This window comes from Rhagoletis zephyria, unplaced genomic scaffold (genome assembly GCF_001687245.7).
Source record: "Rhagoletis zephyria isolate East Lansing unplaced genomic scaffold, Rhagoletis_zephyria_1.1 Rzeph_scaffold_00261, whole genome shotgun sequence".
Lineage (NCBI taxonomy): Eukaryota > Metazoa > Arthropoda > Insecta > Diptera > Tephritidae > Rhagoletis > Rhagoletis zephyria.
Window position 1 is genome coordinate 19,595 of NW_016157345.1, and position 25,175 is coordinate 44,769.

Here is a 25,175-nt window from a genome sequence, read left to right on the forward strand (position 1 = left end):
CACTTATGGTTACATGTGTATATCTTGGTAACCGCTGCACCAATTTCTTCCAAACTTGGCACAGTTGTTGGCCTTGGTACAGCATACTAAATAGCCTAAAATTTAAAAAATCGGACAATAACCACGCGTATATAACGGTAATTTAGAGAAATACAAAATCTTCGATAAATCAGAAAATATTAAAGCTAATTTATTCAAAATTGATGCTTGCAACAATTCTTTACCAAGAAATACGTTTATGGTAAAATTTTGGAAAATGGGCGTGGCACCGCCCACTTATGATCACATATATGTATTCGGTAACCGTTCTACCAATTTGTACCAAACTCGGTATTTTTATTGTGCTTGCCACATAAAAGCAAAACCTTGAAAATTATTGAAATCGAACTAGAATTGAGGCCGATTTTCATATAACGGTAAATTTCAGAAATATTTGAAACTTCAATATTTCGAAATTTAAGGATTCTAATTTACTAAAAAATTGATACACCCCGGCTTACCATGTAGCGGTAGCCTTCGGAAAGGTAAAAAACATATATTTAATACTTGCGCCGGGTATTTAAAGTTCGGCTCCGCCCGAACTTAGACTTTCTTACTTGTTGATTTTTTTATTATAAATCCAAAATAACAATTATTTTTGATTTTTATATTATAGGTCTTAGAGTTGAATTTAAATTTGAATTTTACTTTAAAAAGTCATCAATATAAATCAGTGACCGACTTTTATTTTGAAAATCATTCGTATAAAAGTCATTAACATTTTTCGCAGTTAAGAAGGTGTTGGATATTTTGGATTTATAAAACCAAAGTCAGAAATAACGGTTATTAAAAGACTAATTAAATAAAAGTCAATAAATAATTGTTAAAGAGCGATTTTTGTAATAAATGTTGTAACTGTTATGGTCGCTGGTTTTTATAAATGAGAAGTCCTAAATATGTATGTGTAGCAAAACGCAGTAATTTAAGGTGAGCAGTTGTTTAGATAGTGATAGTGTTATAGATTTTGTTTTTTAAGGAAAAATGGAAAAAGCTGCTATTCCGGAGATCCTTCATCAGACTACTTTCTCTAGACTTCAGCAGGAATAGATGTTTTGGTCTAAAATCAAAGTTTTAAATGCAATTTTAAATGGGTTGGCCTAAAAATTCTCACAACTTTCAGATGACAATTGTGTAAATACAAATGTATTTTAGATTAAAGAGACCACCAACCTGTGAGCTGCTTGCTATCTTTCTTTTCTTTGCTTAATATCGAACAGCTACTTAAGTGATTCCAGTGTACGACCGATATTTTTATTTTATGTATATTTTATATTTAATTTTATTTTTTTTAATTTAAAGTCTATGATATTACAAAACCTTGCGGACTAAAAAACAAAAGCCTAATAACAGAACATAATTTAACCGCATATCAAACTTAAATGATTTGGAACTAGAGAACATTTCAACATCCTTAGTTTTCTTGATTAAAAGTGTGTAGTTAGTTTTATAACATTGAGCAGAGATTATTATAATGTAAGAATTTCAAGGGAACGTTCCGTTTTATGAGTTGTAGCAAGAGGGGGCAATCAATGGCCTCCTACCGGCTACGGTGCGCATATCAATAAATTTGAAACGAGAAATATGTTTACATATGATGGAATCGGCAAGTCAAACTTCAAATGACATAATGATATTCATAGAATTTCCAATTTAATTTTTAAAATTAAAATATATTCTCTTCTCTTACCTAGAGTTTGTAAATCTTGTAATCTGTGCACATGCACTGAATTCTTTCAATTTGGTATGAAATAACTTTTTGCATGTAACTGCAACTAACAACTTAAGCAACCCAAAAAAAAAAAAAATAATAATAAAAATAAAATTAAACAAAATTTCTGCCAACTTTTCGTCATTTTTCGTGCAACTAACTTAGCAAGTTATGCATATGAATTTGCAACTTTGAGATTACTTTAAATTTCTCACGTTGACAACTGAACTAAAGGTGTCAACTGCATGCGCACACAAACACAAAATATATACATACATACATAACTATACATATATTTAGATGTATACGTTAGTGCGGATCGGTCCCCATACAAAAAAAAAAAGTTTTTCCAGTCCACCCCTAGGATTAAAGATATTTTGAAGGCGATCCCAAAAAATTTTTTTTTTTGTTTTGCCACGCCCCCCCGATGGGCTATTTATTTTTTTTGACACTACGTCGCCATTTTAAGTCCGATTTTAATGAGCCGTACACCGTTGTTCATGGCTTGGAAGCCGCCACAATTCCTACCTTAATCATTTTTTAAGAAAAAGTTTCACCGAATTAAAGGCGTAAATAGCCCATCGGGGGGGCGTGGCAAAAAAAAAAAATTTTTTTTTGCGATCGCCTTCAAAATATCTTTAATCCTAGGGGTGGACTGAAAATACTTTTTTTGTCGATCCACCCTAGTATACGTGCACATAAGCGTAGAAACTTGCAGGTAGAGTTTAGTCGTTGTTTGCTTGCAGTTTGAATTGAAATGCCACACTGAGGAGTTGCACGAAACTTTTAACTTCCTCAGGCATTCCAAGTGTACTAAGCAACAAAAAAAAAAAAAACAACAGCCACAACACAATAATACATATACATATGTAGTATGCAGAATGCATTGGCATAAATCTAGGCGCTCATGCAAGCATGTAAATGCGCAAACAACCACACACCAATGCCTCGGTTACATTTAGAATTTGTTACATAAAAAGGTGCATATACATACATACTAGACAAGTATTATGCTGTTGCACGCCACAACCCAGTGGCAAGTGTTAAGAATTAATATGGCAGTCGAGCAGGAAATATGTGAAACTTTTTTATTTAATCTAACAACAAGTATACAGGTGTCTGTGTATGTATAGTATAGGTATTTATGCATGTGCACAAGAGTGTATTGGATTTGTATGCGTGTGATTGCGGAAAGAAATTCAAAGTTTTTAACAAAATAATTTTCTTTTCTGTAAATTTTTGGTTGAAGGACAGTGAAAATGTGGGAAATATTTATTTAAGTTTGAAAATTTTTGATTGAAAGTTGCCAGCAGTTAGATTTTTTTCATAGAGGGATACTTATAATTACATAAATGCAAGTACCGAATATACATATATTCATATGTATTTTTTTATATCAAATCCTCAAATATATTTTTGCGTTTTTCTTAAAATTTGTTCATGGATTTAAAATCCACAAATAATGGCATGTATAAACATTAGGGTGTTAAAACAAAAAATAAAGCCAGAATTTTAATGGTCACACCTAGTGTTGTTTTATACCGATACCGCTGTTTTCTTATTTTGAAATAAAAAAATTGTATGTGGGAAAATAAAATTTTTCGTAAAAATTGTATTGAATTCTTGAACATCATTATTTTTCAATCGGAAATCCTTGTTTCTCTTCAGAAGAAACTTTCAACAATAATATCCAATGGTCTATTTAAAATTTTTTTTGATATTGGCTGTTTTTTATAGGTCCCCAAAAGCTGCAAACGGGGACCCAGAAAAAAACGATAGTATTAAAAAATAGTAAAACAAACAATTGAGTACTATTATTGGATGTCTTCTGAAGAGAAACAGAGTTTTTCGATGGAAAATTATTGATTTGCAGGAATTCTATACCATTTCTAAGAAAAATGTTTTTTTTTCCATATAAAATTCAGGGAAAACTGTCCCCGTTTCAAGCGACCTTTAAATATTTTTAAATTTCGAAACAAAAAAAAAGAGGCAAATTTTTTCGATTTAGAACTATCCCAAGGGGTGTGGGCATTAAAATTCCGACTTTGCTTTTTCACATGCATTTGTGGACCACCCTAATATAGGTTACACAGATGAACAAATCCAGAAAAGTATTAGTAGTGGTCGAAATTTATCCAAACTTTACTCCTACGAGGTTTACTTCCGCAATTAAATCGGTTTTTTTACCCATACTGATTTTAAAAAACCGGGTTTTTAGTACCGCCTATATATTTTGAGAAAAGCGGAACGGTCATGAGCCATAACCATCTTTAACTATGGTTATTAAGAAAAAAAGAAATCGGTTTTTTGTACCGGTTACCAATTTCGAAAAATCTGAATTCTTAGTACCGGATAACAAATTTCGTAAAAAGCAAACATATCAGTTTATAACGAATATCGCAGTTTTATTTTTAATATTACTATTTTTAATTTTTTGGTAAATGCTGTAATATGGGAAGTGGGCGTGGTTATCATTCGAGGCCAAAACGCTCCAACACTTGACATGCGCAATACGTATATCAAGTTTTGAAGAGATCCGTTGAATGATTTTTGAGATACAAAGTACCTAACATAAGTTGTCGTGACTATGCTTATTTTCCATTTTTTTTTTAACAAGTTCACTAGATGATTATTGAGGGTTTGCTGTTTTTAAAGTTACCAAATAATGACGATTCTACAGCGACTCTCACCTTATTACTTTCACGTAAGTATATATTAGTACTGAAATTTTTTTGAAGCATTCTGATCAAAAAACAATAGAGTGATACATATTGAGTGAGCATACAGTTCAAGGCTACCGCGGGAGCCAAGCTTTATTTAGTAATAAAAAAGTACCATAAAGAAAGCATTTAAGTATTTTTTAAACTTTAAGAATATCCTCTAACTGCAAAGACGTCCCCGTTAAACGGCCTTATAAAAAATTCAACAGCACGACAACGCAGCACCATTTCTTGTCGCCAACTACTAAGTTGTGAGCCATATAAGGCATGTACGCCTACTTTTCTTGAACAAACTGAAAGTACTATGAAAAAAGCGGGCGTGCAACAAGAGCAAACACACAAAAGTAAATATGTAAGTATTTATGCATTTAAGTAAGTTGAAGGAAGCTGCTTGTAAACGACAAAGGTTAATCACCTCCTTGGGGCATTTGGCGAGAGCACAATGACATGTCTACCATTATGGCTGAGCCGTGTGTGTTTGTGTATGTGTGTGTGTGTGTGTGTGTGTGCATTGTGTAACCCAGCCATGAAATATTCAGCACTTTGCCTTACTTTCTCAATCGTTGCAACAGGACTTTCTCTAAGTTTTAATTGCGGTTTGTTTTAAATGGTCACCGGCTCGTAAAGGATATGCGGTTTAAAGTGCACTAAATTTAAGTGCTTAAAGGCTTTTGCACGCAGTTGGAAAATAAAATATGTACTTAGCTCAATACCTTATAAAAAACGTTAGGTGAATAGCAAAGTGCTGCAAAAAAAATAATAATTGATTACATGAAATTTTTATGTCATGCAGTAGATGAGGTTATAAACAAATGAACTTTTTATAAACACTTTTTCTCCTTTTTGTGAAGTCGGTTAAAAAAAATTTTTTTTTATTAAACAAAAACGTGTTTTAGAAACAAATAGAAATTTATCCGATTTTTAATGTTCCCACTTCAAAAAACTTGACTCACAATGAGTTGAAATTTCGCTTTCAACAGGACTAAATATTGGAGTGGATAGATAACCCATACGCCATGGCATACGAAAACCTTAAGCACAAAAGCTAACAGTCCAATAATCAAGACTTGTGTCGTTGAGTAATGCACTTAAATAAAATAACAGAAGTCCACACCGATCCCAAGGCTCCTTGTTTACTTGCCTATCCGCCAATGTTGCCAGATTTTCAAGTAAACGTTTCTCATGTGAAACAAATGTTTTCAGCTGTCCTTTGCATTAAAGTCGACACAGCAAATGTGGAACGAGTATTTTCCTAAATCAATTTGTAAGAAAGAATAATTGAACTGGAAATTGCAGCACTCTCTGTTATTTTAAGAACTAAATATTTCTTTAAAAAATGATTCATAAGGTACTTATTTCGAGGTATCGAATAAAATGTTAAAAATATCAAAATGAAACTGAAATTCAATAAAACAAAATGTGACTTAAATATTCCATTTTAAAGTCTATTTTTACTTAAATAATAATTAAATAAGGATACAGGACATGGATCAGGTAACTTTCAAACGATACTGAAAAAACGTTGTCGTCAAAACACTGATTCATGTACATATTTGTGTTGCTGTTTCGTGAAATTTAAACTTTTTTGCAAAAAAAAAAAATGGCAACACTGCTACCAACTAAAATTCCTCGCTTGCCATGGCGTATGAGTTATCTATCAACATCAACATTTGCTCTGGCTGAAAGAGAAATTTGAACTCGTTGTAACTTTTTTGTGTATTAATTTATTTTTACGCTTCCTAGGAAAAAATCGACCGTCCGATCTCCGTCTAATATAGGCATAGTCGTAATAGAAATAAAATTAAATGTTAAACAAAAATTTATTTGCAAAATTTTTTTTCCGGGAAGAGCCTTTACAAAACTATGCTCAGTTTAAAATTCTTAGTATCAACTTTGCTAACTTTACTGGCTTCCTGGCGGTATATCTATAGTATAATTAATTTTTAATGGTTTACTTCTTTTTAGTGGACAAAAATTAATAAATTAATTTCACTAACTCAGATAAATTCACTAAAGTTTAAGATGAAACTTAAGATAATTTTTATTGTCAAATTAGTGTTCATAACCTAAACCCCAATTCACATTCAAATTCATGTTCATATGAAAACATATTCGAATTTGTTTGTTTTTTTTTCGTCTGAGTAGCTGCCAATTTTCGGCCTCATTAATCATAAAGACAAAACCGGCGCAGTAAGTACATGGCACTCAACTGTGCAGCGTTCGAAATTAGCTGCTAACTAAAACAATAACAACGCCTACAAAGTGTAAAATGAATTGTAAAATATTTTGTAAGAGTTCATTGTCAAGTCTGTGTCTGAGATAACACAGCAGCTGCAACATGCAACAACAGCAGTCAAATGAAATTGGCTGACAGTCAACATTCACTAACACACACACACACTGTTGACTTTTGTATGACTGTGTGTAGATTGACTGTGCAATTCACTTGCCACTGGCAAAATGCCAATTCTCAGCTTACTCACCAACTCGGCGAGGCAACCAATTCCGAGACTCATTAAAAAGGAATAAAGCGCACACACTGCCACAAACCTACGTGTACATACATATGTACATACTCGTATGTAAATTATGTGCTTTTACAGTTAGTTTTTATGTGCATGCGAATTTATGTGACTTTTACATTTCAGTTTTTTTTGTGTGTTAATTTTTTTCATTTCCTCCTTTGCTGCTTATCATTCCATAGTTTATGGCTGACTTGGAGGCATTGCAGCCAACTACCAAACATATGAGTCAACCAAATGAGCTTGCCAAACAGATAGTGACATTGTGTATGGGCGGTAATTGCAAGCGTGATTACTTTTTTGTGCGACTGATTGTGTTAGAGAAAAAAAAAGTTGCGCTTGAAATGTCGATGTATTCTTGTAGGGGAATGTAACATTCTGTTGCTTGTGTGGGTGTGCAATAAAAAAGTGTTTCAAAAGGAAATGCATAATTACCATACAGCGATGCAGAATAGTTAATTTACATAAGGATGTGGGCACGTTCGAACATACATACATACATACATCATTGCAAAGGCGACACCAGTATACTTAATTTACTTTTTTAGGAATTCAGTTAGTGGAATCCATTTCAGTGAGATATGGTTTGCTTGCACAATGTAAATAGAGTAGGCAGCTTACATGAAAGCTATTCATTTGAATCAGTCGCTTGCAAGTTTTCACTGGCCCTGATATCACCGTGCGACAAAAACAAAAATCGAAACACAAGAAGCATTCAATATTCTCACGAAACTGTAGGCCAAATATATAAGTAAAACAACGTTTCAAGTTTTTCTGTGTGCCGTCAGGTTTTTTTTAAAGGACTATGTAATTTCAAAGGTATGTTCAAGGCATCATTAGAGCAAAAACAATATTTGCGTGTGTTTTGTTGCTGCTTCTAGTATCGAAAGTGTCAAAAGCTGTTCGGATTTAAATTAAAGCGTGCCATATGAAATATAAAAAATAAAAAATTGAAATTGGAAAAAAATAAAAATTGTTGTAACTTTCTTCCTTAGCAAATTTGTTTGCTTCTCAAAGTTTTGACCCAGTAATCAGCATCTGTGCTGCTGAGTTGAGCGAACGAAAACTGCTATTCAACCGCTTGTTTTCTATGGAAAAAGGTTGCACTTGCAAATAGATTTTAAACAACTTTGAATTTTTGTAAGATGAAATTAAAAATATTTGATATTTTCGGGACCAATTGATTTGGGAAATAGCAAATCAGTTGCTCTTCTGATACTACTTTGGATATGTTTGATTCCAAAAATTATTTTAAAAAAATTCAGTGTAAAATAGAATATCAGTATGGATACCAAATGAACGAAAAAATATTGTAGAGTAAAAAAACATTAATTTTTTTTGGTTCACAAATACGAATAGGTATTGCAAATGCCCTTTCAATTATTATTTATTTTTTTTTAAGCTAATGAAGTTTGAAAGACGAAATTTGATTTTTTCAAAAATAATAATTTTACCGAAGAAGAGACGTAGGCGGTTTCCATAACTTGATGAAAGGGGCTCCGGCCCATCTTCACAATCTGAATTTCGAAGTCTCACCTTTCCGGTTGCACGTCTCCTCTTTTAACCAGGTTCTATAATCTAATAGACCGCTTGATAGAGTGCGGGGGTTTCGATCAGGCCTTGCAGCAGCATAAGCCTAATCGATCCTTGAATACCGCGACGCCAGAGGTCCGTCCTGCTGATGCTTCATGGACTGCTACGTTATGACGTCAGATGAGTGCGATAAGCTCTTGCGAGGCACTGCAACCAACCCCCATTCCTCGTCGAGGCAACATTCGTGTAGTCAGTAGTGAGCAAAGCCACAGTTTTGCTTTTTTTGGATAGTTCTCCAGAGTATCGGGACATCACTGCGTCTAACAAAGGGCCATATTTTTCTGAAGGTGTGACATCCATAGACCTTGGCCTCTTGCTACGTAAATGAACTGACAGGCTGATCACACAAGATGTTTGCTTCTGCCTAAGTTTCGCCGCAATTTTGCACCTCCCTCTTTTCTTTTTTTTTGGTGCTGATGAAAACGAACCCTTGGGGACACTGGTGGGCTCGATGTCAGCGAGTTTCCTCGTTTCCGTTTCTGACTCTAAAGGAGAGATTGGTATTTCCCTAATTGCTTTTTCCGTGTCTCTGCGGAAATTGCAGATGGATTTATGTACCACCTGGAATATTAATATTCTTCTCTTGTGCCGTCACCATAAGGATTACAATTTGGTCCCAAACCGCCAGGGCTGATGAATACTATAGAGGATATTAGTTATGCAATGTGAACAATGTGTTGAAATAGCGTGAGAAAGTGATTTCGCATTTCTAAATCACCAGTGTTGTTTTCCACATATTATTTCAACAACAAGCAACAAGATATCGAACCAAAATTCAATCATTGAAATAAAAAAGCGCTATGCAAAATATATCGATGCCAACTGCAACCAAGAATTACAACCTTCGCAAGTATCTCGACTGCATCACCACCTATCGACAAATGTTATTAATATAAAAGTTTGTTAGTGAATGAATGCGTATGTTTGGTGCTCTTTTGGCTCACGGATGGATTGTAACCTGGGTTAACATATGCGATATTTTTTGCAGAGAGTTGCCACCATTTCCAAAAATTTAAATCAAATAATAAATAGGTGAAATAAAACTACAAAGATGTGGGTGTCAAACAAAAGCGGTTAAAAATCGAGGTTTTCCGAAATATTCTTTAAGAGGGTTGCCACCTGTTCAAAAAGGTAAAACCAGTTTAATTAAAAAATTATAAGAATTTTTTTTATGTGGATATCAAGCGAGAGAGGTTTAAGCAAGTTTTATTTAAAAAGAAATTGTTAAACGCTGCTTTTTAGAATTTCAAATTAAATAAATTATTTTAATACAGGTATCAAACGATATAGTTTTAAAGAAAGCTGCAATAATTTTGAAAATATTTTTGTTTAGGGTTGCCGTCAGCTAAGGAATTTATAACCAATTTAATTGATAAGTAAAATCAAGTACCATAGTATAATCAATGTGAAAAATTTAAGCCGGTACCACCAAATTTAGATGAAATTTTTCAGATTTTTTATAATTTTATCCAGAGCACAATTCCATAAAAATTTAAAAATTTTTCTCAGGTTTAAAAAAATAACGCATTGGCTTTTGTTTGCACTGAGATATTTAGATATTCCGCAGTTAGTACATATTGACATGACATTTACCTGAAAGATTTTGTAAGAATTTCACTATTCAGCAAAATTTACTATGCGCGGATTTATTGCATTCAGCATTTGTATGCGGTGATGCGCAACTAGAATTTCATTTTGAGCTACTTGAATTGTATTTCAGCTCATAACCTTAGCAATGTCAATATTTGTGACACTTGCATAGTAGAAATTTGACAAGTCGCTACCAATGTAGTAAGTATGTTTGCAACTTCGAAGAGGGTGGTTACATGATAGAATTGCAAGAATATCTGCATACATATGTATGTACATGCAAACCAATGTATGCTCAAGTGAAATGTCGATGAACATGCAACTAACTATTCACTGCAAAGCTGCGCAAAAAGTTACTCAAAAACTAAGCCGGCGGAAGTGAGTCGACGGAAGTTTGCCATGAAAGTTTGACAGCCAGTAGTTTACGCACAAATAGAGTGCATTTGTTAAAGGATAATAGTTATAAAATGATTTTTTTAGTGGTGAGTTGTTAGACGGATGTGGGTAGAAATTGAGGAATGAGTAGGTAATGTAGTGAATGTATGTATGTGTATTAGGGTGGTACAAAAATACATAGGAAAATCTACTGTTTGGTATCTTCCTGCTGCCAGCCCCCAGAATGAGAGAAAATGGGAAAAAGGAGACCCATATTTTTGCTGTGTTAACACCTTTGCTTGCAATGGGCAAAAAACTTATGTCATTTAAAAAGTGCGATATAGAAATAAAAAATATGACGCGATTGTTTTTTTTTAATGCTCAACTTTGTCATTGCGGTTTTTGCCATTTAACGCCTAATGGAAATCCAGCATAAGACGAATTAAAAAGTAGAACAAATGTGCGACACTGTCGTTGAGATAGCTCAGTAATTTTTTGGAGCCCATTTCGGGCGTAGTTCGGTATTAATTTGGCACTTTTTCGAGTAATTTCGAGACCAGCTCGGGACTAGTCCAACACTTCTTCAAGACGATTTCGAGTATGGTTCCAGACCATTTTTCCGACTAGTTTTGGAACAACATTAAATAATCAGCTTTTGTAAGTAAGATATGAGATTATGAGTTATGAATAATTAGTTAGTAAAATTTAAAAGTGCATGTTTTCATTGGAATAATTCTACAATAAAATGTATTTTTCCCATATGAAATGAAGTGAAAACTTTAAAGCCCTAGCGACACGGTTAAATGTTAACTATAAAAAAATGCACCACCCTAATGTACACGTAAGAGCGGTTAAAATTTTCTTTCTAGTGAAAAATGATAACTGCTATCGAGTTAAAAGTGAACGAGAATGATAAACAGATGCATATGTTTATGGTTTGAAGATTTCTGAATTGAAATATTTTCATTCGAACAAAAAATATTAACATTTAACAATTTTATAGCAATTCTAAAATGACATGTATTTTTACAAATGAAATAAAATGATAGCTTAAAGGCTTGGCGACAGAGTTAACTGAAAAAAAAAACATTTTTTTTTACCTCCCTAATGTACACGAAAGAGTGGTATAATTTTTTTTCTAGTGAAAAGTGATAACTGCCACTGAGTTAAAATGAAATAATTTGGTTGATATGTATCTCTATTTGAACGGGAATGATAAATGTATGCATCTGTATTAATTTTCGATAGATGCCAATGCTCATTTCTTCCGCACGCCACGCTCCACACTTTCATAGCAATCTGCACACGAAATACATCGAAATTAAAAAAAAAAAATCGCGCCCACGAATGTCATTGTGTCTGCATCGCTATCTCTATCTACATGTGTATGCATATCTGCTGACTTTGTAAGGAATACACAAACAGAGCAGCAAAAACACTTGTTTGCATACACACACACACGCACGCACACGTGTACTGCTTGCATTCAGGAACAAACTGAAATCAAATATGCTGCGACATGACTACAATTGCGTACAAAGCCACAGAGAGCAAGGAAGTCATTGGGATAAAAGCTCGAGTTGCGTTCGAATAATAGTCGCTGGCACATCTTTGTTGCATATGTATAAAGGCATACGCTTATAAAGTCACCAGCTGCAGCGCTTTTTTCCGTGCCATCACCGCTTCTCTCCAATGCAGTCAGCAACCTTGCGCATCGCTGAGCAAATACAAAACGTTTGCACAAAATGAAAAAATGAATACCGTTAGATGGTGCAAAATCACTGTGGGTCGTGGCTTGATGGTATTAAGCAGCGGAGGCGTATTTGTTACATACGCATACATATGTACATATGTGTGCGCACATCGCGATAAAGTTGGCAAGCAAAATTGTATACAAATCATGCAGCGCCAGCGGATATCGACAAAGCATAGAGTAACTGCTGCGAATGCGCATTTAAGCTATCATATTTTTGCATTTTTTACTACACGCCAGCTTTCAATTGTGTTACTCATACGCAGCGTTGCACATTTAAGTGAAATATATATGTACACTGGCGGCAGAAATAATTGACTCGTCGTACTTTTAAACATTTTGGCTATATTTCTTTTGTTTATTTTACGTTTAATATTTTTTTATAAAAGAAGTTATACAACAAACATGATATAAATCCGTTTTTCAAAGTTAGAACAAAAATTATAAAAATTTTCATCAAATTTTCAAACTTTTTATTCAGAATTTTTAAAAAAATTTTTGGTATGCAGTTTTGTAGCCCATTCAATTCCAGTATAATAAAGAACTTTTCAAGTGGCTAGAAAATACCGTTGATTTTTGTCTCTCTTCCATATAAAAAAAATTGTTGAGCACATTTTGTATGGGAAAAAATGCGTGACACCGTCATAAAAAAATCTAATAATCAACGGTATTTTGTAGCCAATTGAAACTGCAATAATTTTTCAAAAAATTCGGAATAAAAAGTTTGAAAACTTGATAACGATTTGTTGAATTTTTACAATTTTTGTTCAAAGTTTGAAAAGCAGATTTATATTATGTTTGTTGCTTTTATAAAAAAATATTGGGCATAAAATTAACTAAAAAAATAAAGCCAAAATTCTGAAAAGTACGACGAGACTATTATTTCTGCCGCCAGTGTATATATATGTATCTAGGTCAGACATTTATACAGTTGCACTGACGCTGTCGTATGTGCAAGCTTTTTTCCTTTCATGTCGCATATGCTTGAATAGAATAAAGTGTTTTTGTATCTGAAAGGCATATCAGCTCAAAGTTTTGTGTTCCTTTGAAATTAAAGTGCGTACCAGAGAACTGTACGAGTGTACGCGTGTTTATTTTTGGTATTCTAAGCATACTCGCTCTAAAAACCGTTGCGGCGTTTCTTATTCTACTAACTATATTTCAACTGCGTTGCCGTCTGACTTAAAATTTAACTACTACTACTACTTGGAATCCACTGTAGTCGCGTGGTTAGAGGTGCGTACAGCCACCCGGCCGCACCAAGCTTAATTCCCTGTTCCCAGCAAAATTCCAAAGAATTATAGAAAAAGGCATTTTTCACGGCAGGCAATGGCAAACCATCTATAGTATCACTGCCATGAAAAAGCTATCATAAAAACCATTTGACATTTGGAGGCGGCATTAAACTCTATATCCCTCCATTTGTGTTGAAATATTAAAACCACGGATTGGTGGAGAAGCTCGGCCAAGACATATCGAAAATGTGGGCGCCAAAAAATTTATTTATATATTTATATGCGGTACACTTATTATTGCGGCGTACTCCTACAGTTCTCTGCTGAGCTTCTTCTAATGTTACGTATACGCCTTGGCTTTTTTAAGGTTCATATACAAAAACAGCACTTGAAGCATGAATTTTAAGCAACACAAAAGCAGTTTGGCAATTAAAAAGAAATTAATAGATTAGCTTGTCTAAAACCTGAAATGTGTTGCTGACACAATCTAAACTACGCACCAATGCAGATTTTGAAAATATATAATTTTCATTAAAAATTGCCTCAAGCTCAATAAAATTGTTGAATATAATTGTTTTAAGGCCATAAATAAAAAAAGAAGTAAAATTTGTATGCCCTCACTTTCAGTATTTAGATTCCTAGTACTATTATTTGCTAATTATATCCAGATCTCACTTCAAATTACCGTTGTAAATATTCTACAAAACAACAGAAAGAACTCAAAATCCTATAAACAATACACACTTACAATTAGAAATCGCAGGTATCACTACTAGAGGGAAGCAACAAGTCACTGCAATACTTAACATTCCTTTAACAGCTCTAACTGCGTAACTATTTCCAGTAGCAAAGTGCTATTACCAGCATCTTTGTATAGCAACATGAATCGGCAACATGAACTGACAACAACTGCTCATGCAATTTGACTTAGTTATTTCGAAGTAAGTACATTCCTTTAATTTATTTTAATAAATTCAATACAATAGCCGCATAAGTCTGCTTAAACTAATCACGTAAAAGTATTTGTCTGTGCACTGCAAATACTGCGGCAAGTACTTGAAAATATAGAACTTTTTGTTATTTTCTTTTGATTCGTCAAGTTCAGTTGGTTCTCTATCCACTCAAAGACAGCTGCAGTTTTGGGCGACACTTGACATTATTGAGTGACCGGACTGCTTGAGTGGCTGCTGCTCAGCAAATACTTAAGCAAGTATTTCTGGTCGAGTACAAAAGCTGAGATATGCACATGCATAAGTGTGCATGCAGAAGGGATAAGTGCTTCTTTTGCAGTTGATGGATGTGAAGATCTACATTTAAATTCAAAGTACTTTCTTCGCTGCAAAATTCGGGCAACAAATGGTCTCAACTCTTTGGAGGATATGTTTGTAGCAAGCAATTTGTATTCCTTGAAAATCTATGACAAATATATATAAAGTTTAATATGCGATTCATTCTTAAGTAAAAGTATATAGCCAAAGCTGTCAAAAGTTAAAGTATTATAATTTCTCTAAACTGCCCAAAATATGTAGCTGTGGTTGTGATGTATTATTGCTGATGTTTCTGGCGACATATCTTGTGCCTGTGGTACTACATTCTGGTTAGCCAGTTACCCAGTTACTTTTCAAGATACAGTGGTCTTCCAAACACCATTCCAAAATTACCCCACAGAAAATAACTACTTCCCTTCTTCTTTTTCCATTCGCCATAACTCAGGGTTTCATGCCTTTCCATACCACTTTGACGGCTTTGTATTTAAACGGCGCTGTCCTCTTTCTACCACTTTATATCAGGTCCGCCGCATTTGTCGGATCAAACAGTACAAACCATCTTTAAACACGTAAATTATAAACTGTTAGTGAAGCCTCGTAGCGTTAAAATGCCAAAATTTAATTTAACTTTTATAAAAGGTGGCAGCCCTATTCTAAAACCCAAACAAATCTATAAACGTTTCATCTAAACCAGAGGGGGGCAGCTTCGACAGAGAATTTTTGTAGTGTGCGTGAAATTGATGTCAATGTGTGCGTGCGAACAAGTCGTGCGGTTGATTGAAGCTTTCGCTGCTTTCTAAAGCAAAGCCTGTATGTATACGAGAATATGCCCGCCGGGCGAGCGCCCCCCCAGGGCTGATCTAAACCCTTGCAGTCGTTTGTGAGTGAGATAGGTCTCGCATGATGTCGGTTTTTCATTTCATCAAGTTTCGAATCACCCTGCACCGCTAGAAAAGCTCTAACTTCAAAAAATAAAACCTCATATGACATCTTTAAGCTTTTTAATTTGTCATCTAATATTTAAACGAATTTTAAATAATTTGAATATTTTATTTCTTTTCGAAAAAACTAAACCGTTTTGCACATCTACAGCCTTCATTTGACACCATGAACGAACGGTGCAAATGTGATGACTTGGACTAAAAATCCTTCCGCATATTTTTTTGCACACACATGTAGATAAAAACCCTCCTCGGATTAATTTCACAAAACCCCCTAGCGGTTAGTTCAACAATTCGACAATTCGATATAAATGGATAACCCCAAACATACTGGAAATATTTGAGAAGACGTCCACAATCAGAGATACAGTTGCCCATTGGGATTGGCCCCCTTTTATGAAAGGCAAATAATATAAACTTAACCTGCCGAATCACTTGCTGTTCCAAATGTAATTGAGAAGTCCGAGAGTTCGAAATTCGAATTTCTGCCAGACTAGTGAAAAAGCGCCACCTCAGGTGCTGTAGTCATCTCCATACTGAGGGAAATAATGCATAGTAAAAATGAACACTTTTCATTTGATTATCGTTTAAAAATGTTCGAATTTAAAAACACTGTACGGCAAAATAAACTTTTTTTCTGGGTATTGGACCAAACCAATTTTTTTAAGAGATTGAGTCATAGGTAAAACAGTGAATTCTCCGTTTTTCGAAGTTAACCTCCGAAATAGAGATATGGGCCTTCGAAGTTCGAAATAGGACCTTTGGTAAAAAATTATATTTAACTATTGCATGTAAATAACTAAAAATCTAAAAATATGGACGTAGTGCTCCTTCTTCTCTCATTTAAATGATATATAAATTTTTTTGTGAAAACTTATATTACAGGTGCTATAAGGGGTCATAGTTCAGGTCTTCGAAAAATTAAATTCCTTATTTTGCAAACAATTTTCAACTAATTTTTAAAAATTGTATATCGTTGTAAAGATGATTAAACCCCTTTTGTTCCAATATGCATATTTGTAGACTTCGTATATAAAAATTTGAGAAAAAACACATTTAAAGGAAGAAATACCTTTTTATAAAAAAATTTGAAAAAAAAAAATTACCAACCGATATTTAAAAGGTTGGTATCGTTGTAAAGGCGATTAAATTCTCTTTCTTCTTATATGTCTATTTGTATATTTCGTATATAAAAATTGAAAAAAAAAACACATTTAAAGAAAAACATATTTTTTTATAAAAAAAACATATTTTAGACAAAAAATACTAACCGATTTTTAAAAGTTGGTATAGCTGTAAAGGCGATTAAACCCTTTTCTTCTTCGAAATGCACATTTGTATACTTCGTATATAAAAATTTTAGAAAAACAACATTTAAAGAAAAAAATATTTTTTTTTTTATAAAAAAAAGTATTTTAAACAAGAAAATTACTAACCGATTTTTAAACAATTGATACCGTTGTAAAGGCGATTAAACCCCTTTTTTTTTGATATGCATATTTGTATACTTCGTGTATAAAAATTTGAGAAAAATACTTTAAGGCAAAAATACCAAAAAACAAAAAAAAAATATTTTAAACAAAAAAAATTACTAATTAGTAATACAATTGAATACTTTATTTAAATTTTATTGCATGGCTTACATGCAGCTAGTCTTGGAGTTGGTTGGAGCAATTTTATTTGAAGCTGTCGGCGTTTAGGGTATGAAAAAACTACTTATAACAATTTGTATGTTAACGTCCGCCCTTAAACGTTAAGCAGGAACTTCTTCGACGATCTACGTCCATAAAGTAACTGTTAGAATGAACTGGTTTGAAGACAAAGGGGTAAATATATGCTCCCTTTGTGATAACAAAGGGCTCGAAGATTTAGTGTGTTTTGTATGGACAAACCCTTCAACGGAACCTAATCTAACCTTGCTTGGCCAGTGCCTTGAGAGTAACCTGACTACCACTGGTCCACACAAAAACTTCAGGTTCTCTATCTATTCCCAACGACACTGGCCAACTCGTCCAGCTTTTGTCTATTGCTCAAGTAAGCAGACAAATCAGACGGGTTTGGCATCCGCTGTAGCCGAGTGTTGAGAGCTCCGTACTACAATTTCCTGCCGTCTGTCAAGGCACAATTTTGCTCAGATCAAGTACGTCGTTAATTCGGATCAACGCTACCATCTGTCTATACTTTTATATGCTCCTCCATGGTTGGTTTTTCTTTGGATGAACAGTATGTAAAGTACAAGAAGCGGCAATGCCTTTTTGGGGAAAGCAAAAGCAAATTCTAAGGGTCACGAGATCCCGCTCTTCATCGATTACTAAAACATGGATATACTCAGATGACTACAGCGTCTTTCAAGCCGAGTTATTAGCAACATGGCGGCGAATCTGTTAAGGATGATCGACGTAGCTCCACCAAAAACTTAGCTTTTTTGCCGACTGTCAATAGCAGCCTGGAATTTGGCTCTTAGGATGACTACGATCTCCTCGACACAACCACTGTATCAGGCTCACTCTGGTCACTGTTCGATGAAAAAAATATGTAGCACGCTGATTGCTATGGTGGCCATCAGATAACGGACTATTGTGCTCACGGCAGCCAGTTTCGGAACTCCGCATAACAATTTCTGTATAGACGAAGAATAGGTAGAATCCTGGCAGTTCTTCGGAAATGATTTAGCCGCATTCCACAGAAAGCTCTTCAAATTTCTGCCGGACCACTTACTCAAGAGCTTAGGCAGCTTGGAGGAAACTCTATTAGGAGCTGTGAGTTAGTCATCGCATCTAATCTAACCCAAGGCTGCAAGTGGTGTTAGGGAACCCCCGCGGATAAAGTCGCTAAGTGACTGCACTGTGTTGACGGCCATGCTGCTCTCATCACACTAAGTGTGAATAATATTCGGTGCACGTACACTTTCCTACAAACGATAGTAAAATAACATACTTTACCATTACCGCCATCTTTTTGCAAAACAACTCTAATGAGAGATAATCTTAAAATATTCCCAAAAGAATTACCACTAAAAGCACTCGGTGCAAGAAGAAAAATCACAAAACAAAATTGCTACCGACACCACAATTTATCTTTCCCACGTACAATTTCTACAAATATACCCATATTTGCCAACAAATACGGAAAATCCTGCCAGAAAAAAAAAACAAACAAAAAACTTTCAAGAGACCTGTACTATATTCGCCTCTATTGTCCAATTGAGCCAATATCCTATACTTTGCCACTTTTTGTGGTACAGCCTAGAAATCAGAGAGCCATGAGCAAAACACAATGCAGGTAAACAAGCAGCAGTGCAACAGACGCAACGCAAACAAAATCGTTGCAAGGAAACGCATACGTGTGGAAGGGTGAAAAAACGTGCTGAGCGAGTGAACTAAGAAGAGGTTTGAATACGAAAAGTTAAAATGGAAAACGTGCAAGATTTGTGTAACCAAAACCAAAATCCAAACCAGAAAACCAAAAATAAAGAAAATCTATAAAAAATTAGGGCAATCAAACCATTTGCAAGCTTGCTGGGAGTTAACACCTAGCACTTCTGCATCTGCAATTTCATAAGACATACATCCACACATACATACATATGAGAGTCTAGAAGATAAATGTACATGAAAATGTGGAATGCAACAACATCATTTAAAGTGGTCTCCATGGTTTTGAACCGCATGCTAAGAACCCGCATGTTTATTTGAGGTTAAAAAAAAAATGGAAGAGGAAAATGGCGGCAAAATGTTTTGAAAGAAAAGCCAAACGTGATAGGCTTTGAAAAAGCAAAAAAAAAAAATATGTACTGGTGTTTCAGCGGGGAAAAAAGAATTGTTTGAATTGAAGTAACTTGCGATTAATATTAGGGTAGCCATGTATATTGAAATATTTATTAACTACTGAATTTTGTGCAAGGTTATGCGAAAGATTCGTGACTCGCTTTCAGAGAGCTTGGTGTAACGTGCGCCATTCGGCTGGGAAATCGAAGGCTGGCCTTCATGTGGATTAACTAAATATGATAACATGAGGAATCTGACTTATAATTAGGGAGCCCCACGAGATGTTTAAAACGTTGTATGGTTTTAAAATCGTAAAAATTTACAAGAGTTTAAATATTTTATTGTGGTCTTGAGTATGTAAATAGAAAAATGATTTCAAAAAATACAACTAAGAATTCTGTGATTTCGGTGCATCTTAACAGCACATATGAATGAAGTGTTGTGTGAAGAGGTGTTTACAACTTTTGTTTTTTTGGAGGTTGCCATGTTCCAAGTTTTGGATGGAGAAAACAATCGCTCCCCAAGGTGTTTCAGTCTGCTCTTAATAATAAGTGAACATTCACATAGGATATGCTCTGGAGTTTCCTCCACTAGCCCACATAAGGATCGGGACAATGTAAGCGCATTCGGGATTTGCGAGAGGGTCAGCCCTTTCGTTGTCTTCAAACCCTTCATGTCCCGGAAACTACCACCGACTTATGCTATTATGGGCTTCCAGGTGTTTAAAAGAGTTTTACAGCTGTCCACAAACCTTGAAGCCGCTTTAAAGGAGTCTTAAACTTTTAACGCTGCCTGATCATCCAACATTATATTTATACTGCCCCCTTTGTTCTTCTACCAAGATATTCACGAACATAGACTTCGATTCATTCTTTTCTTATTTATCCATCGATTTGCTCCACCTGTAGCTTGATTTTTTTTTGTAAAGGAACAGGCTTTCATAAAAATAAAAATAAAAATTTACAAAAATAGCTTTTCTCCGCTGTTAAAATTTGATTTTTTTAATTTTTTTTATAAAAAAACAAAAAATCTTGAATTGCTAATTAATTTCTCAGAAACTATCAAGCCTATTGAAAAGTGATGTATGTACATATATATGGTTTTTGGAAAATTTTGCTAATTTTTATTTGCCATATTTCATGTTAAAATTATTAAATTGGTTCGTAAGATATACGTGATTGATTGAAACCGCTTTTGTTTAAAGCTGAATAACGGTAAATTGCAAATATCTCGAAAACTTATCTATAGGAGAAAATTAAGTCGAATTTCGGAATAACCGAGCAATTCTACTTCTGAATTGGATAGTGGTACACGTCAACAAAAAAAACGAAAAAAACAATTGTATTCAGGGTAATTATAGAGGCATGTGCCGCATGAAAGTGGGTATATTGGGCCCTTCTGGCCATGATTTTCGGATATGTGACCATATTAGTAGCTGAGTTTCCTTGGATGAGGAGTATTACTTCATCTTATAAATCTGGAGGCAGCTCTTTCCTAGAATCACATTTTCAAACATAGAAAGTTTGTTTGTTGAAAGTTAGCAATTTCCACATAGCTAAAAATTTCACTACAGCTTCCAGCTTCTATGATCTTATCTCCAATCATTGTGAGCAAATCTCCTCTATCGACAAATTTGACCAAATAACAAAGCCATACCCGCTCTAACTCCGCCAAACAAACAAATAAAGGGAACCATATCACAATCCAAATATGCTGCATATGCTGCCACGGGCACCGCTAAGACCATCAACATGCAAGTAATCACTATTTGCTGACTTGAATCGGAATGTTTGCTGTCATTAGTGATGAACAGTAGGCCTGCGGTGGTGGTGGTGGTGGTGGCGTGAATTTTCCAATGCTCTGTCCATGCAATGCACATTGTACTGCGGGTGGAAGGCAGCAGTAGTGGTGGCAACAGCAACACAATGCATGTTAATGCTCATTCACTTTACAGTGCAACAACAACACCTCTGCACACAAATCATACACACACAAATATATCTACTCAAACGTAAATAGATGCACCTTCAAATGCATGAGTTCGCACATGTGATACGTGCCACACTTGCCCCAACAATCATTGCAAATATGCTGCAATAAAGCGTAATGCGATTTGCATGCCACACAATTGTTGCGCGTTCGATAAATTTGCGAGCGCTTCTCATACATACATACATACATACATACTTAGAAATGTACATCGACACAAATCGAAGCTTTGCCAATTGCGCTGACGCGCTGAATGAATGAAGGCATGAGGAGCAGAATGAATGATGCAAGGCGAGCGAATTGTGGCAAGCAGCAGCTACTTGCACTGCATTACAATTTCTATGCGATTTTCTCGTCAAACGTAAATATGTATATATGTATGTACACTTTTGTTACAATTTCGTTTAAGCGCTCAATTTCGTGTCACTCATACGCACTGTAGCACGCAGTTGCAATTACTTATGGATGCAGAATTGTGCAATAAGTAGCGCAGTTATTTGTGTTTCCATATAGGCAATGTAATATTTGAATAGAACACTAAACCTTTTGAAAGTACAGCTTTGCATATTTGATTTGAAAAACAAAAAATACAATTCGCAGTCTTTTACTTAAAAATAAAGATTTCGGGCTTGGCATATTCCTCGATATCGCGTGGGTCTTTAGGAATTCTCTAAATTTTGAAGCAAGCAGGGAGTGAGATCGGAATGAAGTACAACGTTTTGATAGTTAGATTTATCTCCCGCATTTTCCAAGAAAGAGCTATCGTAGAGTAGTGGGATAGTATCTCTGCTCAGCTTAGAGTGGGTACGGGTACTCGCAAGAGGCGTTCTCCCACCCTTTTATCAGGATCCCCGTTTGCAACATCATTTTAAAGGCACCCTTCAGGGAATTGTTTTCCTAGCTCTGAACTTGCTGCAGTTTTGGAGATGTGGAGCTTTTCTTGTTCATTAGGATGTATTAAGCGCATGCCTCAATCAGTGACGTTTTATTTATGACTTCTATAACAGTTGTGCAGTAAATACAATCACAGGTGGGCCATGGTTACATGTGTGCTATAAGGGCTCTCCGTAGACTTCAAATCTTGGCTTTAAATTTCTGCAGCGAATCATAGCGAGGGTAGCCGCTATAAAAAAACAATCGAGTGACTATATACCAGTGTAATACCGTAGGCTCCACCGCTCGGTTTGTGTGGCAATAACGGGGACTGTACGCACCCGCCCCACAGCGGCGCCATAACATCGCCCCTAGATACACTTATGGATAAAGAGGCCTGACTGAGCGCCCTGAGAATGCCGAACTTAAGCAAATTTAAAAGTGGAGGCTTAAAGTGGCCATTTAGTTGACCTAAAACCACCATATTCTGCGAGGGATCACCAGATTGGTGATGGATACAAATTTGAGGATGGGAATACTTGGACCGGCGTTTATGGACCAAGTTTTCAAACAAGTGTTCCGATGGGCATAAAACCAACCAAACTCCAGTTGGAAATTTTCACTTTTGAAGTCTGTATCCTTGAATGTCTTTACAAAAGGACTAATCAGACAACAATAAACATAATCTTAGATATCCAGTCAGCGTTAAGAGCACTTCCCTCTTGCAAAACAGTTTCAAAACTAGTAGACAGTTAAAAAATGGTGCTGGAAAAACTAGGAACTTATAACAGAGTTACCTTGTGGCTGGTTGTTGTCCATAAACATTTCTATCGCAACGAAAGGGCTGACACTCTAACAAATTGCGATGCCCGGCTTACCCTCAGCCTGTCTGTGGCCCACTCAGATGAAAACCGGCAGCGATCCTAAGAGATGGGAGCACTCGCGAATTGCAAACCGTAAGGCAAAGGGAAATTAGTGGAATCTCTGAGCGACTGCTTAGTCTTAACAGAGAGGGCTATAGAACTCCCACAGGGTACCTGACAGAAAACTACAGGCCCATCTACCATCTACACAAAATATGACTCTCTGGGCAGATGAACTGCATATTATATGGGCTGGAGGAGGAAACATCGGAACATATATTATATGCGGGGTGCATACGGTTGGACTTATAATTATACACTTTGGGGAATGATTATCACCTCCATGCATAATCTGGAACATAACACCATCCAATCTGGGCTTTAAGATTGGTAATAGTACGGCCGAGACTGATGGGAGAAGATCTTACCTTTCTCTCGTTCGTCCCGAATTACTTCCAAATTTATTTATTAAATTTAAAGTTTATTTGCGTCGCAGAGCTCGATGATATTGCAGAAAACTGTATGACTAAGGAACTGGCTATGCAAACTGTGGTCTGCTTCTGAACAGTTGGCTATTTAGTCGGCCTGTCCAGCACTGGGCCAAAATAGCGAGATGCAAAGTTGCGAAATCCATCTGGCTGGTGGACGACCGTGGGCGGTCAAGGTTACCTACAGGAAAGATGAGACCAGTTTTCTATGAATTACAACCATAAGACAACTGGTGGCCGCCAAGGATACGAAATGTTAAAATGGTCCAGATTGTAACTGGCTACAAGAATTAAGGTCTACTTTATTGAATACTCTAACCCGATATTGTACAGAGTTATTCCTTCAGCTGCCAAAGCAGCAACTCTGGGTTTTGCCAGAAGTCCTGATCAGTCCAATATGCGGTACGACTTATGTAATATGGTTTCGAGCTTCTATTGTCATAGCAGTTCGGTGCGTGGCAAGGAAAAGTTCTCTGGGGTGGATAGCAACTGTCTGCGGAATTTGTTTTAAACATTATTCTAGGCAAATCTAGAAGGCTGTAATACAAGAAATTTCTAAGTAAGCTCCTTGCCAAGTAGCCATCTACTTGGCGTTTTCTTTAAAAACTTCACATTATTAAAAAATATTACTTTCTTTAAGTGAAATAAGTTTCTTAATTTTTTGATTCTCTTGGGCTTATTTCTTAATTTTTTTCAAGTATATCTAAAATTTATTAAAAGGGTTTTGCTACTTCTCAGCTATCTTTATCTTCCATTTAAATAGCGAATGCTGTGCTTTTCTCGATTTCGACTGACCTGATGGTGGCGGCCGCTTAAGAACGAAGCAAATAACTTAGAGATTCTCCACACTTGACACTCTTGGCATGGCGACTGCAATTGCAGCCAACACTTGACACCGTTGAGTGACCGAGAAGCGGTGGACAACTTCTCAGCAAATACTTAATAGTGTCTTTCTTGTCTACAAAGCACACAGCTTGTGCCAAGTACATAGTGAGAGTGGTTGTTTGAAATGCACAAGTCACTACATATTCGTAGTTTTTTTAATCTACACAGAAGGCGCAAAGGACTTGAGTGGCTAAGAAAGAATTTTTAAAGGTGCAATTAAATGTATTATAAATTTATATTTGAAAGAGTAAAAAGTGCCAGTTGAGCTGCAACTTTTTGCACAAAATATATTTCTGTTTTTGTTGAATAAACTAGGCATATTTTAGGCCCTTCATTCGCGAGGTTTGTGTGTACAGAATTGACATTAAAAATGTGTGAAAAGTGAACATAAGAATATGGACGGTTAAAAATAGCGATTGGCTTCGGACGTCCATATTTTACTTCAAGTTTAGTTTTTAAATTGGCAAAAATGTAAGGCCAATTTTTATATAACCATTAATTAAATAACCAAACGAATGCAAATTTTTTTAAATAACCATAAATGAGTGCCTGTTTTTTTAAATTAC